This window comes from Olea europaea, chromosome 8, assembly GCF_002742605.1.
Source record: "Olea europaea var. sylvestris chromosome 8, O_europaea_v1, whole genome shotgun sequence".
NCBI classification, from domain to species: domain Eukaryota; kingdom Viridiplantae; phylum Streptophyta; class Magnoliopsida; order Lamiales; family Oleaceae; genus Olea; species Olea europaea.
Window position 1 is genome coordinate 14,594,414 of NC_036244.1, and position 17,005 is coordinate 14,611,418.

General features: G+C 32.2%; 1 pseudogene; it reads right to left on the minus strand.

The window, feature by feature from the left end:
- Positions 1-7,648: 7,648 nt before the first annotated feature.
- LOC111398906 lies at positions 7,649-11,103 on the minus strand (annotated as a pseudogene).
- Between the last annotated feature and the right edge of the window lie 5,902 nt (positions 11,104-17,005).

Here is a 17,005-nt window from a genome sequence, read left to right on the forward strand (position 1 = left end):
AGAATCGTGTGCTTGTATGGATAAGTCCAGACATCTTAAACGAGCACGTCTACTCTTAAATCAATTAAAAACATTCATATAAGAGATTTGCCCATGCAACGATAGTTCGGAGACTATCTGCGTGATCCTTGACTTGCTTAGGTTTGTATTTTCTTGATTAAATATAAATTTGAGAACTTGAAGTTGTGCAGATGTAGGCGTCCATTATTGCTTACCTATTGTATTGCTGAAACAAAGAAACCACAAAAATCAACTAAATAAAATTTGAAACATAACTAAGAGCATGCACATTGAAAACAATATCCTTAGACAAAAGAAGCCAAAAAAATGCATACACTTCCATGACCCGAATAATAGGAAATATATTGAAAAATAAAATATAAGTAAAAATGAAACCCACCAACAACAACAGGTTTATCCTCAAACAAAATATACACGCAATTTAAAGACGAGGAGAAAACAAAAGGATGGGAGGAATAGGAAAGAGACGACGAAAATAAGGTCAATGATTAAAATAAGGACAAAGACAATATGCTTACACGAATGAAAGGAAAACAACATCATTTTCCCATTCAAAAGGTAAAATGAAAATGACACAGATAGAGAAAATGAATAAATTATACTCACCTAAATACTATAGTTGGAAGAATAAAAAAATAATAATAAGTATACTTATTCATTTTTATATATTATATATTATAATTTTTTAACATCACATAAATAGAAATTGCAAAATTTTAAAAATACTGTTAATAAAGTCTGACTACCACACACACGAACGTTGATTAAATTTCATACAACAGAAGAAACTCATGTTTAAACGAAAATATAACTTCATATAAAATTATATTCGCTAAAAAAATCAATATTGAACCTTTGTAATAAGAGCTAAGAGAAAAAGAAAAAAAATCAATGCCTCCGTAATTACGGAGGCTCAAAAGGGCAAGGCCTCCATAATTAAGGAGGCTTAAAAGGCGCGACACCTCCTTAATTACGGAGGCACAAATTTCATTTTTTTCTTTCTTTTTCCTTCACTGTCTCTCAGTACAAAAATTTAATTTCATTTAATCGACTTAGTTTTTTTAATAAATGTGATTCCTAAAATAAATACATAAAATACAGATCAATTTTTTTTATATATACAAAGATTATATAAATCCTTCAAATGAGTAGAAATGTAGATAAATGATAGATATATTAATCACACTTACAATCGTAACCTTTTGAGTGCAATCAAATAATGTGTGAAACGGGTTAGATCAAATAGTCACTCACGTCGATAGTTCAATAATTTTTTCTTCTCACTTTTGTTTTTGGGAAGAGTAAGATCAGACTTTTTTAGTAACATATTGTCCATTTCTATAACCTGTGAACCTCCTGTCAAATCTGAAGAAAAAGAAAAAATAGATGAAGTATATATCCTCTAACTTAAATAGCTTCTCGTGTTTTCAAAATTTACCTTAAATCACTCCTCGCATAAAAGATTTACATATCCTTACTTGCAAGTGCTCAACAAAAAAAGAAAAAAAAAAAATCAGGTGTCTATCTACTATTTCTTAATTACCCTAGTTATTTTCTCAAGACTAAATTTTACATTTTCAACTTACATTTTGTTTATTGAATATAGATGGACTAAATTTCAATTTTCAATTCTATTACCAAATTTCATGATATTGTTCTACAACAACATACAAGATATTTTCTTTTTTAAATCTTATACAAAGTTTATCTTACAGACATGGAACTTCCATTAACAAACTTTCTAGTAAAATCTACCTTAAAATCTATATCAGGGCCTTCACAATGTAAAAAATAGAGTTCTTCTAACAAAATTTTCATTGTAGTATACCGAGACAGAATGGAAGTGCCACATTGTTTCTTCAGAATCATTACTCCTTCACTAAACCATAATACCCATCTAGTTAGTCACACAACAATTTCTCCTCTCACATTTGAATAGATGCATTCTTAATATCTCTCTTATACTTTTTAATGTATATGTATAAATGCTTCCCAGATCCTTTGTCAACGATTGGAAACACCAACTTGGTGACACAGTACAAGTAATTGTATATGATGGTATAATTGTCACAATACGATTGGAAAGAGATGATGGAAGAATATATTTTGCCAATGGATGGGAACAATTTTTTGACCATCATAACTTACAGGATGTTCATGTTTTGGTATTTGAATATAACGAAAACTCCATATTCAATATGACAATATTTGACCATTCTGGATTAGAGGTCACATATGGCTCCGATGTTCCTGAAAAATACAACATTTCACATACAGATAACTCTGCATTTGAAATAACACTAATACCTCATCACAACAGCCAGCGAGAAATTGTAGGTGTCATCTTTAATATCTCATTCTACGTTCATCTCTTCCACATAAATTTGATTCCAAGATCAATAATTTATTCATCCATGATTTTTCAGTGTATACCAGGACGGTTTTCTAGATACCACCTACCAAGAGGTGTGCGAAGTATTCAAATCCATGATTCTTTAAATCACAACTGGGAGCTCGCCACAAATTTGTGACCAAACGGTCTAATAAGACGTATGACTATAGGTTGGGCAGATTTTTTTACAGAAAAAAGAACTACAAATGGGAAATACATATATTTTCGAAATTTCGAACAGTGAACCCCCAATATTCATCTCTACAAAAAATACCATGTTGGTGAAAGTTTGACACGTCTATGAGACCTCTTTACTTTCTTCTAAATGAATTTGTATACGCCAAAAATGTTTTATTTTCATGTTAATCCATGTTAATCTATTCTGTTATTTCTATATCCAATTTTATTTACTCTCTTATTTACCAACATGTTTTATCCACATTTCAATGATTCCCAAATATCTAAAATTGAACAATACAACATCATTCCTTCATTGGAACTCCTTAATTGAAATATAATGTTCGTAAGAAATTGGCACACACATTATGCAAATAGATATATTGTTCTACCAAAACATTTGTTTTATATTCACTTATATAAAAACCACCATAGGTGTATATTTCATTTTATTTTTTTATATTTTGATACGGATCCATTGCATACCAAAAAAAAAAAAACATTAACAGCAAAAATTCGAAATGAAACCAACTCACACAAAACGCAAGAAAAAAATCAATCAAGCTCCGTTAAATGAAAGTATGTTGCAGAACGTCCACAAATTTCGATAAAACAAGAATAAGAACTAAAATTCAGAACAACCAGACCTCAATCAAGCCATACAAAATATACAACAAACAATCATAGTTCACTCCAGAGTTTGTGTACAACAAATCAACATCAACATCGAAATTCAACACTATACAAGAAAATGAAAAATCAAATCACATGAAAGTAGATTTCCCCCTCAGAAACCATCGCAGAAAAAACCTCTAGATAATGCTGCTACCACGAACTAAAGAGAAGCCCAACTCGTAATGAAAACATTATTCACCACTACCTGCAAATTGCAATAAGGCCAGCAAAAATAACGTTATTCTATCTAGTAGGAGTCAAAAAAAACATGTGTCAATAATCGAACAAATACAATAAGCGCAAAGATTAGAATTCATAGAGCCCAAACTTCGCTCAAGCACAACGAACGGAAAAGAGTTTTACAGAAATCGCAAAAGAATTTTCGAACCTTAGGATGCCTCAAGATCATGAAAGAAAAGAACATTCAAACCCAAAATATAAAATCAACCAATCGAAGAACACAAACACAAAAGTCTACAACAGATTGGAAGCCCCACAGAAATCAACTTGAAAAAATAATACAAACCATAAGTGGGGAAAAAGAATAAACTAACTTGTTAGAAAAAAGCAGCTTGAAAACATCGAAATCCTAGCATTGGATACCAAGCAAACAGCTGAAAAATAAGTATAAAATATATTAGTCCATACGTAAAAAAAAATAGAATAGAAACAGAAATAGTATACATACATGGAGAAAAGAAAGGACCCAATGACACTCAAAGAGAAGAATGAGTTAGGGCTAATTTGCGTGGTAAAATGGAGAGAACAGGCAGTAGCGTGTGAAAATGGAGAATGAAAAAGAAAGATCCACCTAAATTGAGGACAAGTTAGTGCATCACTGTAGCCTGCATGTTTTTTTTTTTTTTTTGGTGCAGACGGCGTCGTTTTTGCTCAAGAGATAAAAAAAAAAAAAAAATTGCTACAATGTGTGAAAATGAAAGAATATACTGTTCTTTCTACAGTAACTAACATTGCCCTTTTTATATAGTAGTGAAAAAATCTATATGCCATTTTTCTGAACAAAGAAATTCTTCTATGATGATGATGGCAAGTTCGTCAGTTCGTTGATGATGATGGCAAGTTCTTCGGGATCAAATTCGTTCTATAACGGAAGGCAATTGTTTCAAGACCTTTGGAACTAGGTGAGCAAAATTATGAGGAGAGATTGTGAATTCAACCGATAAGAATTATTGTGAGATTTGTGTATCAAAATGCTATATTTGTTTCGACAATTTTTATTACCATAAAAATGAACTTGAATGTAATCGAAATAAATCTACACTAAAAAAAAAAAAGGCATCAACAATAAATCTCCCAAAAATTCATCGACATGGATAGAATTTCTACATTGAAAATTAATTTGCAAAACAATAAAACTTAATACGTCTCCAATTCATTGGAATTTCATCAATGATAGCCACTAATTTACCATTGTAGTTGACAGCAGGCGAGGATCCAGTACCTGACAAGTTCCCGCGACCATGCGTGTTGGATCCGTCGCCTGTCGGGAGAATTCTTTTTTTTTTTTTTTTGGCAATAGATTAAATTATTACATTATATTACTGGTGTTGATGCTTACACGTTTATTTTTGTCGCCTCGGGTTCGAATCCCTCACTAACGAAATTGTTGTGTATTATTCCTAGTCTACAATTTTTACCAAAATTCAACAAGGATTGGGACAAAAGGGATTTGAACTTGTGACATTGTGCAAGAAATGTTGTAAACTTAACCATTATGGTGCTTCATGAATTGTGTCACTAAATTTACCAAAATAGTATTTGTTAGATTTTAACTGGTTTAATGCAATTACAATTCTAACGACTCGAATCCACACTCTTCATTTGAATTATACAAACTTGACAATGATGTCATTTGATGAGTCCTGTTTATTCTTATAACAGAATTATATGTGTATAATTTGAACAAAATAATTGTTCTATTTAAAGTTTAGGTCTTATTCGATTTCCATTTTTTTCAAAATACATTTTTTCTCTCTTCTTTTCATCTACACATTCTTCAATGAAATAATATTACACACAAATTCAAAATTTTTCTTTATTTTTAGCCACACATTCTTCATCAAATTACTACTCCAAAATACATTTTTTGCAAAAAATTGGCATCAAACGGATTCTTAATATTTTATTGCGGCTAACGGTAGATGATCAACGGCCCGCCTGTGCTGACTCAAACTCCTGGATTCGCTCCTATTGCCACGATTTTATTGTAGTACTGGTGCTACACTACAAGTATGATCCAAACGATAAATTTTTTAATACTTTCGAAGTATCAAACTCGACACTCCATGTTGCTATTTAATTTACATAAGTATTATTTATTAATATCTTCCAATTAAATAAAGGGTCCAGGTCATTATATTTCAGATAAGATTGATGACAGATTTGAAAACCCTGAAAGCCCTAGCACAAACCTCACATCCGGGGGCAAAAATACACACCTCTCTCTTTTATATCCAATTATGTTGAAAATACGTTGTAATAATCACAACACATTACAAGAAAATATGATGTCACTCATGGCTTTGGATAATCTCATATACAATAAGAATTGTATGTTCACAATCTCACACTCGAATAGGATTGACTCGATCATATATAAAAGGATTATGTTTTTATCCCACATCGAAAATGAGAGATAATTAAAGCATCTTTAATGTACATTTCAATCTATGTATCAATCAAATAGAAAGACTTAATTTCACGTGTCATTGATATCTAATGAATACACCTTCTTCAAGTTCAAATTTCATCTGAAATGAATTTGGTCTATAACTTAAATTTGTTTAGTATGAGAGAAAATTTAGGAAGTGTGTGTGTGTGTGTGTGTGTGTGAGAGAGAGAGAGAGAGAGAGAGAGAGAGAGAGAGAGAGAGAGAGAAGTTTAAATTTTGTAGATTTACTCCGTTTAACAATGCCTCTACATCTAAATGGATATCTTCACAATGTCTTTCTTTTTCTTTTTTCCATTTTTTTTTTAATCACGTTAGCTAGATAAAATCCAATTTAAGTTGTAAAGAGGAATATTTATAGACATTGTCTATTTTTGCTCATGTGACAACCTTTTTATGCAATCTATGTTTGATATTCTTTTTATGCTCTGCCAATTTGTAAGATGGTCATGGGGTAAAGCTTGCGATGATTTTCATTATTACACTATCTATGTACTTTGTAGAGATTTTGATCTGAGTACATTTTTTACCTTTTTGGTTATCACGTACTTTATTTATGGGTGGGTATCGATTGAAAAAGTATACGTATTCGAGTACAAGAAATATATCGGGAGTGTTTTTGATATATATTCATGGGTCAAGGGTGGTATCATGTAAATTTCTAATGCACCTTCTCCACTATATTTTGCCTAAAATTCCAAATTTAAGCACAACTCAACATACAATATTGTAGAAATACAATTAGGCAATGGTTTTAATCTCTCTCTATTTTTAATGAAATTCAAGCCCGTATATATATTCATTAACACACTCAGAAACAGAACACAAGCCCAAGTTCACATCTTTGTAACCGTTTTCATTCAAACAAAACCCATCTTCTTGACACAGAAGGGTGACAGAATCATTCATTCTGTTCTGCAAAATCTTAAGAGCCATGCTTCAGCTTGCTGTACACTTTTGGTATGATTGTACTTCATCTAGGGATCCCTCCATCTACATGCTTTTAATACATCCATCCGTCTCTATTTAATCAGTGACATTCGGGTACTTGTTTTTGAAGCACTTGGAATAATTAACATTCAAAAATGGCAGGTGAACTATATTTTTATGTGTAGGAAAACCAGAAGATGTACTTCTTACATTTAATTTTAAAACCCAAGTGTCCACAGCATTCAATGAAAACAAGGTCAGATCAGGTGCTTTAATATCTCCCTACAAATCTAGGTCATAAAAATCTGACAAACGAGTTGTCGAGTGTTCCATGAAAACAATCATACTATACAAACATAATGGTTGACTTAATCTTTTACAAATGTCAAATGGCAACCTATTATTAGACTGTTTAAAACATGGTCAAATTTTTCAGCAAATCACATCATGCCAATACACATTCTATCATTCTCTGTGTCACACACTTTCTAACGCACAAGCATTGTTCCCATGAAACACTCCCTATGCACCAAGGATGACAATTCTTGCAAGCAGGTCGTTTATTCAGTTGACAACAGTTAAGATGTTATCTCACTTACTCAGGATCCATGCCTATACAAAATAGTCGTTTCTTTTTACGAAACCACGTCCAACACACCCAGTAGATACACATAAATCTGGATAAGATTTCAATGCTCGTATTTTTAATGAAAGATGGATATTGTAACACAAAATGCTTGTAAAACAGTTAATATAGATAAAAATGAAAAGCATAACAACATTCTTTCAATTATCTGTCATGCTAGAAGTTAATTAATTTTAGTACATACTATTGAACAATTATCCCTAACTATGTAAGGGATATCCATTATCCACAGCCTATTGATAATGAGAATTCAGCTTCAAAGAACAAGAACAATTATGTTAGGTCTGAACTGGCATTACCATTTCAAAAGCCACCAGGCCCCCTTCTATCCTGCAAAAATGCAGCCCTCTCCTCTTTCAGTTTCTGAGCAATTTCGAGTATCCTGGGATCATGGAACCGGTCACGGACAAACTTTCTTTCCTCAGCCTGTATCTCTTTGATAGCACTGGGATATAGATTTGGTGGAGGTTTCTTCCCCTGAAGCTTTGCAATTTGCTTCAGACAAACATATGCTTTCTTTTTGGCTTTTCTTTCAGCCCGATATTCCATCCATAACAAATGTAATCCTAGTTAGACAATATATGGAGAGCCATTTACGAGTTATTAATCTTGTCTTGCACTCTAAGGGAGAGATCAAATAAGACAAGTCCAACAAAAATAATATTTGCAAGGACAAATACATACATCAGCCACGGCCATAGCTTCCTCCTCACTGACGCCCTGCTCCTTCAACTGCAGGACTCGCCAGCCAAATACACAGGCCGGAGGTGGATCAAAACCACTGATCCTGTTGAAATTTGGAAATACAGACCAATAGTTTAACCGAATTTTCAATTATCAGCTCAAGTCACTTGGGGAACATATATTGTAAATCTACTAAGCTCAATAAACATTCTTTTCCTTATTGTTAGGTGATCACACTATTTGCTTCCTCTATTTTTAACTTTCATTAGCACAATCAAGTGGTTTAATTTTCCCTCTTTCACCACTTCTGAACTGTTTCAATCAAAGATTACTGCATGGTGAATTTAGATCACTCCTGTTTTGCTTCGAGAATAACTGAGCTGCTGTTTTTTCAGTAGACATCTCCTCATCGACTTGCAAAGTAATGAAACTCACAACTGTTGTAATGCAAAGTCACGACTTAACAAAAATGTTTGTCAGAAAAGAACAGCTGAATTCATAAGTTGTTTCAAACATAGTTGAGCACTTCAGAAAATAACATGTCAAGGCAATCAAATTTTATTTGTTTATTTATTTATTAGTAAGCTAGTCTATACTCCAATTACAAAAGAGAGTGAATCCTCACATTCACTTTGAACTCACTTAGGGAGTGTTTGGTGACAATATTGAGAAATTGAAACTTAAGATGTTTCATCCTGGGTTCAATGCTTTGATGATGCAAAAGTAGTGCACCTTAAAATAGTAAGTATCTCTAGTCACTCACCCCTCCGTGGTTTAAAAAATGTACAAAGGTCATTTATCAATAATTATATGTGTTGGTTTAACAAATGCAGAAACAATTAGAAAGACTGCAAAATAAAGAAGAAATTGGAAATAAATACATTCAGAATCCAATCAAGTTCAATGCTTGAATTCAGACAATTGACACTAAATCTTCAGTTTTCCATATTCAGCATCTTAATTAAGTTCAAAAACTTTAAACTACAGTGCAGATTTCATTGTTTATCAAACAGTCCCATTGTATATCTCCGGACCACGTGTACTTGTTTTTGATATCCAATAATTAAGTTATATGCTTTGGTGAATCTTGATTATCATACTAATCTGAGAAGTGAATGTGTGGATGCTTCCATGAATCTCTTTAAAATTTGCCGACCTTTAACGAGACATGAAATTGAAGATTCTGGGGTTTAGTGCATATTGGGGTTGCAAACTACATCATCCTGCAGCTATGTGAAATACATGAACAGCTCTCCCTCTCTGCTGTCAATTTTTGGGAGGGGGTAGGAGATTCATTTGTAAAAACGCATTTATTCGGCTTATAAATCCCGAATTAACATGCGATGTGTGGTTTAGGACGTGATTCTTTAACTGAGCAACCTTCAAACTTCAATGAAATCATCATTCATCACATTTCAGGATGACAAAAGTTTCATTAAGTGGCCGTTAACATTGAATTTGTTTCATCATTACATTTGAAACTCTTCTCATGGTTGCCATACGATCTATTTACAGCTTTCTCTATATTAAAAAACAAGTTACGTTCCAAAAAAAAAAAAACAAATTCTGAGTTTACACAATAGACTATATTGAAACATAAAAAGTAGTGGACAAACAAGAAAGTGAAGCGAGTAATTTCAATTTGTTAGGTTAATGTTAGTGGTGATTACTAATGCCATCCACGTGTCTAGTAACTAATTTGTTTATTGTCTTAAGAATTTAAAATGTACTTTTAAGATTTGAGTGTTTACTAACACCTTTGGAATGATAAAACTGAAAATCTGGAACATTTATATTGATAGGTAACCTACAAATCTTAAATCTCCACCTCAAAATAAGAAATTACAGTTAGTAATAATGCCAATAAAAATAAGAGAAAATATTAAACTGTTGAGCACATTCCAAGTAAAGTTCATCAGAACTGCCAGGAAACAAGTGATGAAAAACTATTAATGGAAACAGCCAGATAGTCTAAAACATAAATCTTTAAAAGGTCTAAATAGTTGTACTTTGCACAATATATAAAGTATGCGATAGCTACTCAGGAAATGAAGTTCAAACTTAGTTTAATTATACACTGAATTTAATCCCAACATCTAAAAATTTATCCAACAAATAAACCTTGTCAGCATGCAAAAGCCAAAGCAAACGAGCCCATGAACGATCAGAATTCACTTTTAAGCAACCTAAACTATGTCGTTCCAAATGGCAAGAGAATCATCACAACAAAATGCAGATTACTTTTAGCTTTAGTAACGACCATGCCAAGCACTTCTAACAATATCTTCACACCCGAAAGTAAATACTTTCTGTTTCTCTTTTCTAGTTCATTAATATAAAAAGAATGCAATAAATCTATTTAGCGAAACACTGTAATATTCAAACTAGACATCATTTTGTAGATAACATTAAAAGAGCACTCAAAATTGATAAAAGAAACTACTTGGTAGGATCTTCGTGCTTTGAATCTGGATGATTCTGAAAGAATTTACTAATGTAAACATCCTCCGGCAAGCTTATGGGCTTAAGCTTATTCTCGGCACGAGGAAATGTAGTCGGTGGCGCCCTGAATTTTAAAATTGTAACAATTAACCATAATGATCGTAATAATTATCCACAAATAACAATACCATAGTAAAGAATTGGCAACAACAATAAAGACATACTTTTCCATGGCTTTGAGCCAGACAGGTTCGGATTTGGCTAACCCTTTGACAAGTTTTCGATAGTAAATCCCCTCTCATATACGACATAACTGACCTTATACTCTCTCTGTAATACAATAATTTCTAAGAATTTCGATTAAAAAAAAAAAACCTATTTTACATACAATGTAATTTACTGAATGATAAAGGGGAAAATGAAGAACAGATTAAAGGGATGATATGGTGTTGCAGACCAAGAAAAATATGTTAAGGGAAGCTGATTTTTTTTTTTTTTTTTTTTAAACAAGAAAGTCAAAATATGAACAAAGTTCCTTTATCACAAAAAACGTTTTTATGTAATTTCTATATTTAATACCAATTACAGTCTTTGGAACAAAATTTTTCGTCTTATGATGACTTCCAACTTCTGTTGTGGACATCAAAGCACGTTAATCACATTTGAATGGAATTGTACAGTTTAAATAAATTGAACAATATTTTTCGTTTTACTATCTACTTAAATAAGGGAAGACTACGCATAAAGCACAACTGGAAATTCAAAAACATTTCTTTCTTAACTTGGTGGACAAAGTTTTTCATCATGATCATCAATTCCAACTTGTAATGTAAACATCAAAACATATTACATGACAAAGCATAGGAGACAAATGAAAATGTATACCAAAGTTCTATTGGGTTGAGCGAAGTTTTTCGTTTATTTAGTTTTCTTTTCTAGAATAGAAGTTTCTCTTGGAGATTAAAAGTAAACATAATTATAAGGACCAATATTCACAAATCGATCCGCTAGTCCATGATATTGAAGTTTATATAAGATTAAAGTATATTAGACAAAAAAAATCATCAAAACGAAATCTGAAGAGAGCAAAAATTGTAAAGATTCATCAATTATACATCATTGCTCAGCCAGGGGAAAAAATACAAAATGGAAGCAGCGAAAAATAAAAATCGACTCACCTCAAATGCTCGGATGGAGGGTCGTGGCAGGAAGAGGTGAACAGATTTCGGTTTACAGTGGTGATTCGCAAATAGCAATAGTAGTTCGTCTGCAAAATTCGGGAGAGAGAGAGAAATCAGACAGAGAGGAAGGCTGAGGAAATGGAGGCAGATCACACAAAAAAGACAATTTTTTTCAAAATGGCTGTTGACTACTATTTAAAAAAAAAAATTGAAAAATCTGTAAAGACCTTAAAAATAATGAAAATCTAATATTGCCCCTAATAAATCACTCTGAAACCTACGTCTGGAGAAAGAAGGGGAAGAAATAATGTAGGAATTGGTTCAAATAATTAATCAAAAATTGGAAAATGAAAAGGTGTGACTACGTGTCAATTTCGACCAAATATTAAAATTTGATCCGATGGTCAAATTACAAAAGTAAATAGACCAACTTATTCTACTCGTCGAGTAGATCGTCGTCGTATATTTGGAATCTCTAAACCAATTCCGGATGAATGAGAAATTGCGGACCAAAGTTGGAAGAAATGAAGTGTTGCAACTTTTCGAAAGGATTGAGATTTTGGCCAAGTGTTGCAACTTTTCGAAAGGATGCATATTTTGACCCACACTATTTCATTTGCACCCTTTCTACATCTATAAATAGAACCTTATGAACATAATTTTGGGTACACCAATTGCATTGAGCATTCATTCTCCTCTTCGAATTATCTCATTTCTAATTTCATAGCATTTTCATGCATTTCCTTAGTAGAGAGGGAATTCTGTTCAAATTCGCTGGTCGAGATCATTTGGAGTGCTCCTATGGCTTGACGAGGTCGTTGTTTCTTGGGAGATGATTGTCGGAAAATCGTTAGCACCGATACGGGGCAAATTCATCTTAAGGAACGAGTTATACTCGCCTCGGCCAATCGCATCACTTATATCTAATTTTTTCTAATTTCATTTATACTTGATTTTAGAAAAAGATTAATTTTATTTATATGGTTTATACAAGGTTCGACATGAAGAATCACATGTTTTAATTCAAGAATGGAAATGGTTAGATTCGATAATCATTGGTTAGTTTCTCAAACTCCATTTCGGTAAGTCAAAACCTTGTTTCGATTTCGTGAACATAAACGGTATTTTTTTGTGTGAATATAATATACACATAATCGGTATATCCCCAACAATCTTAAGAAGAATTTTGTTTTCGTTCATTTATATTTTTCATTATCCTATTTGCATGAACAAAGTATTAAATTATTGCACATGGTTGCAATTGTTAACAATATATATGGCTGTCAATACTTGTCTTTCCATAAATTAGTCAAGGACCATGAAGTTGGTTTATTTTGAAAAAGTGCATGTGATTTTGAAGGCAATTTATTAAATGATGACTCTTCATTTTCTAAATGCATTTTCAAATCCAATTTCTTAATCTATCATCAACTTGATTATCCTATCAAATAATATGACATGTATATTTATTTAAATGGGATCTTTATATGGTGGTCATTGGTACAACTCCAATGTTACTGGAATAGATGCCAACTAACTGTGAAAGTATATAAACTTTCATGACTATTCATTTTAGTGGAATATGAAATATGACATGATAAATTAGTTGGTTAAATTTTCATATCTTGTTGAAATTATACTGACTTTGATTAATATTGATAGTCTCATTTAATCCTATGGAATTAAGTGAGATGACTTTTACACCAGTTATATATGCATAAAATATGGCAAATTGTGATTTGTTCTACTGGAAATTGTTGCAAAAATATTAAGACATGAAAGTGCTTTGTAGAGCACAAACTGTGTCTAAAGTTGGCAATGGTGCTGAACTTCCTTTAAATCTGGAAAAGCTTGAATGTGATTATTTAGTTTAATTTCTTACTTCAATAAAATTAAATGGGATGATTTGTACAAAATTATATTTGCATAAGAATATGACAAAATGTAATTTGTCCTAATTTGATTACTTGGAATTGATGGAAAATTATGTAGAATATTATTAAATATTTTAGGATCAATTTAGATGAAAAGGTGTATCCTTTCATATGAAAAATCATGACTTTTGATATAAATATTTTCTAATGGGTATGTCTCTTCATAGAGATTATTCCAAGAGGTGTGTCCTTTTATAGGATTGTGTTTTTTGAGAAAATAACTTTTCAACCGATGGTTGAAATGAAACTATCATGTGAAATGTCACAAATGTGATAAGTTGCATATGTTTGAAGAAGTTGCAATGCTTACCCCTCTTTATTGTTGAATTTGACTTCAATCATGAAACCAATTAAGTTAGTATATGTTTTGAAAGCATTGCTAGTCTATATATTATGGCCTTGATTTAATTTGAATGATCAAACTAAAACAATTGGATTGAAGTACGTTATATACAACTTTAATTGAAATAAATTGTGAGTCAACGACCACTATTTTGAAAGTACTTAGATTTTCATGAAGCACTCTATACGGATATTATCTAAGAGATAAATGAATAGAACTATAAAAGAATTGCTGAATCACAAGTTCAATTGTAACCCAAAGATGTGAGGGGCTATCATAAATACTCATGAACTTGAGTGAAAAGTTCAAAACTTGTGGATGCAATATTTCTAGATTGTATTTGTATTCCTAATTGAGGAATTGTGGGGGTAACTCAGTTTGACAGTTACATTTGCTTCTATCTCATAATCATAGAAAGATATCTATGAAGGTGGAAAGATAGAAAACTCTCTTACTAATTGTAAGGATAATATATACTAAGTTTAAAGTGGACGAAATGGGTTGTAAAGCTTATTATGGCGTTTCTTTAGACATGCAAGAACAATTGGAATATATGAAGAATATTCATAAAGTTCAAATTCATGGTAATATTTCAATGATGATATTGAATACCCATGATTTTGAAATCCACTAGTAAAAGTGATTGACTAGTGTAGTGTTTGATAGAAATCCTCCAACCGTGTTTGGAAATTGATAAAGATAGTGAGATATATAGTTTCATGAGATGATTTCTTGGTGGTGACATTTTGTATCTACTAAATAAAATCGATCGTCGGCTAGCAATATTTGATAAGATACTAAGTCACATATAATGTTAGGTCTAGACGTATAAGTCATAGACATAATACCATTAAGCAGTCGATCTCAATGGTGTAAACTCGTGGTACCTTTAAGAGATTTACCAAGAGATCAAGAAGACTGCATGTCGAAGGGAATGAAATTGAAACCTACTACGTTAGAGTCCTTGTAATGGTAACCCTACCTTGTTGACTGGAGATCCCAAGATCTTGGTTCAAAAGGACAACTAAGTTAAGAGGATTCCACGAAGCACTTAGAAAAATAATTTCCAAACTCATTCATATGATATTGAAGTGCTTTCTACAGAGTTGCAAGAGGTTAAGATAATATTTTAATGATTCCTATATCTTGATTAAGTCAAGTGGAGTAGGGCAGAATACTCTTAAAAGGAGGTCACCTATGTGAGTGTGAAGTGGGCCGCTTCAATGAGAATTATTCAAGGCTTAAATTCTATAAACACTCGCAAAATCAAGAAGGGTTCAGGGCCAAAATGAACCAAGTCATGAGAACCATGAACGGTTTAGGAAAGATATTGTGTGAGTATCGTTGTCTTGGCTTACACTAAAGGCTGAATGGTTTAAGACATCACGTTCACCAATTAGCCGAGTAAGTCCGATGATATTTCACTAAGGGAGGTTCAAGGCCAAAAGCTACCTTCCATGATGCGGTGTTTTTTCGCACCCTCTCTACATTGCATCATATCATCACATCTGCATATGTGTACCCAATTTCCATTTATATGGGGGATTGTAGGAATTTGTTCGAATAATTAACCAAAAATTGGAAAATGAAAAGGCGTGTAAAAGTGGAAAATGAAAAGGTGTGACTACGTGTCAACTTCGACCAAATATTCGGACTTGATCCGATGGTCAAATTACAAAAGTAAATAGACCAACTTATTCTACTCATCGAGTAGATCGTCGTGGTATATTTGGAATCTCGAAATCAATTCCGGATGAATGAGAAATTGTGGACCAAAGTTGGAAGAAATGAAGTGTTGCAACTTTTCGAAAGAATGCATGTTTTCGCCCCCACTACTTCATTTGCACTCTTTCTACATCTATAAATAAAACCCTATGAACATGGTTTTGGGTACACCAATTGCATTGAGCATTCATACTCCTCTTGCAATTCTCTCTTTTATAATTCCATAGCATTTTCATGCATTTCCTTGGTAGAGAGATAATTCCGTTCAAGTTCGCTGGTCGAGGTCATTTGGAGTGCTCCTATGTCTTGATGTGGTCATTGTATCTTGGAAAATGATTGTCGAAAAATCGTTAGCACCGATGCGAGGCAAATTCATCTTAAGAAAAGAGTTATACTCGCATCGGCCAATCGCATCACTTACATCTAATTTTTTCTGATTTCATTTCTACTTGATTTTAGAAAATGATTAATTTGATTTATATGGTTTATGCAAGGTTCGATATGAAGAATAACATGTTTTAATTCAAGAATGGAAATGGTCTGATTCGATAATCATTGGTTAGTTTCTCAAATTCCATTTCAGTAAGTCGAAACCTTGTTTCGATTTTGTGAACATAAACGGTATTTTTTTTGTGAATATAATATGCACATAATCGGTGTATTCCCCAACAAATAGCAAGGAAATCGACGATTTTTTCTTGAAAGGAGACCGACCGGCCATCATTAGAGGTAAAGAAGGTAAGTTTTGCTTATTTTTTCCCCATTAATATTTGAACCTGGATATTGAAGGTTTATTTTGTTGGAAATAGTAGTAGAAATCTTTGTAAATTATGTAAAATAGTAAGAAAAGGCATTTTTGAAGTTTTTGGGGTCGGAGATCGTCGAAAATGAAGATCTCTGGCGCAGGACGAAGATGGCCGTCTGTTTACGGTCGTCTGGGCCGTATTTTCCAGATGGCCTGGTGGTCTTCTTTTTTTTCCCATAAATAATTTAAATACACAAAAATAATAATACATTAATTATTATTTAAATGATAAATGAAAAATGTAAATAATGAATAAATGTTAATAATCAAAATATGTAATTAAAATTTAATTGAAATAAATTTCTAACATTTAAAATAAATAATTAAATATTTACGTTTACTTGTTCAATAAATAATTTAA